We start from the raw sequence: 2,531 nt of genomic DNA, 5'->3' as shown, positions 1-2,531 counted from the left end.
AAAAACCTAAGTGGAGTAGAATAATAGTGGCAGCAGGGAGGGAGACATGTAAACAGTGAGTTCCTGAGCCTGACTTGCTGGGCTTGGCCCCTTACCAGCAGTTAAAGTCAGCTGCTGGACACCCTGTCTTTCCCGCCTGCACTAGGTATTATGCCTTTCCCTAATGACATATTAAATATCTTTTCATGTGTTTTTTTGCTGTCCCTTTATCTTCTTCGTTAAATTATCTGTTGACACCTTTTATCCATTTTAAAATTGGGTGTTTCTATTAAGTTGTAAGAGCTCTATATTCTAGATACAAGTCTTTTGTTGGATATGTTTTACATATATTTTCTCCTAGTCTGTGGCTTGACTTTTCATTTTGAAGAGCAAAAGGTTTAAATGTTGCTGTCCAATGTACTAATTTAAAGTTTAGTTTATTGCCTTTTTTTTCCAGTTTGTACTTTTTATATCATTGAGAAGTTTCACATTGGGTATTTGGTGGCTGCTGAGGAGGCTCAGCTTTCTGAGGGCGCTGATTTTCTCTGCACCTGAGATTTTGTACTGTTTGTATAGTTGTTTCTTCTGAGAACAACCAGTGCTCTCAGGGATAGGAGGATAGATTTTTAACCTGTACCTGAGTCCCAGTCTTGAAGCCATTCATTTAGTCATCTGTCAATCCATCAGTTCACCAACTCTTTACAGAATGCTGCTACATGTCAGGCACTGGCACTGTTCTAGGTACTGGGGAAATGGCAGTTAACAAGATACCCAAAATGCCCCCTCTGTGCCCTAAGAGCAGACTCAATTGAGAATTAATTATCAAAAAATTAGGTGTACGTGTAGTCAGGGAAGAACCTCATACAGCTTTGCCTTTGGCAGAGTTTCTCAAACCTTTTTGTCTTCCCACCTCCTGATATAATTCATGAGACTCAAGTGGATTCACTCTAAAGAGGTGGCTTCCTGGATAGCAGAAGTAGATAGGAAGGCATCATTGACATTTATTGAGTTGGACTGAATCAGAGTCTAAAATCCTTTTCCATCAGTATCAAAAAAGACTACCCCATCTCAAGGATTCGTTACTATCACCACGTCTGTCTTGAATGAAGCTGAAGATGCATTCATTTAGGGAACCGGTTCCAGAATCGGAGGGTTGAGGATATGATAGACCCTTGCACAAAAGTTGATATTTACCCTGTCAGATGCTGCTACCAAGATTTGGATTAAAAATGACTTTTAAGAAGCAGTGTTTCATCTGGTGACATTTAATTTGAAATTCTAAAATTCGGGAGGGCATTTTCAGTCGTGGGGGTAAAGAAGAAAATGAGGCAGAATTGGAGTCAGATGTGATTTTGAGTTCTATCACTTATTAAGCGTTTATTACATGGCAGGCAAATCTAATAAGCCTTTGAAATGGAACTATAGTAAATGCTGTTGTTATTTACTAATATTTAGGTAGGGTTTTCTCTGTGCCTTGTGTGTATTCCCTAAGGTTACAACTGTGTAAGATACATGCTGTTCTCTCAGGTATTCAGATGAGGAAATTGAAGCCCAAAGAGATCAAGGGACGAATCCAGAGTCCCACAGTGAGTAGGGAGAACTGAAGATAGGCTATTTCTCTTTTTTGTTTTCTTTAAATTTGTTTTTGTTAAAAAGAAAGTCTAAACCACATTACTGATGCTTAGGGACATAGAGAAAAACCATGACTCATTCCTCAGCTGGAATAAAATAGTATGTTTCATTAAGACAACAAATATTTATTAAGGACCTACTGTTTGCCTGACAATGTGCAGGACTTCGTTTCCTTATAAAGCTTACGTTCTAGTGGGGAGGGGGACACACACAGTAAGTATAGTTAACAAAGTACAGTCTGGGCGAAGGGCTACCAAGGCACTACTGCAAGAGAATAACTGGTGCCCCACCACAGATCGGTGGTCCAGGAAGGGCCTTTTCGCCATGTCTTCCGTTGAGATGTAAAAAGAAGCAGCGGGGTGTGGGGTGGGGCCTGAGGGGAGGGTGGAGAGGGTTCCGGGCCAAGGGAACCAAAAACGGAGGCTCCAAGTCAGGAAAAAAGCCCTTGGCTGGTTGGAATTGAAAGCCGAGCCGAATAACTGCAGCATCGTCTTACTGGGGATGAAAGGCGGGGGTCCCTTTACCCAGTGCGTTCGCATCCTGGGAAGGAGTTGGGATTTCTCGGTGTGAAGAGGCGCTATTAAAGAGAGTTTCAAACACGGAAATTATCCGATCTGATGATGTCTGTGTAATGTTCTGTTACTAATCTTTTCCAAACTTTATTATACATACTCCCCGCCCCCCATAGTTGTTAAAGCTGCCCTACGGACTTGGAGAGATCATTTGCGGTGGTCACTTGATCGCCAGTGAGGTGGTGCGTGGGGCGGCCCGAACTGGGCGTGGCGGGGGGCTCGGGAAGGAAGGTGGCCCAGCACCAGGGGCCTTGGTAGCAGGTCCAGGTCGTCAGCGGACAGCTCCAGGTGGGCTGCTCCTCAGGTAAGCGCTGCCGCCAGCCGCGACGTCGCGGCGAGCAGGCACCG

This window comes from Carlito syrichta, unplaced genomic scaffold (assembly GCF_000164805.1).
Source record: "Carlito syrichta isolate Samal-C Ts95f unplaced genomic scaffold, Tarsius_syrichta-2.0.1 Scaffold311852, whole genome shotgun sequence".
NCBI lineage: Eukaryota > Metazoa > Chordata > Mammalia > Primates > Tarsiidae > Carlito > Carlito syrichta.
This window is presented reverse-complemented; position numbering follows the sequence as displayed.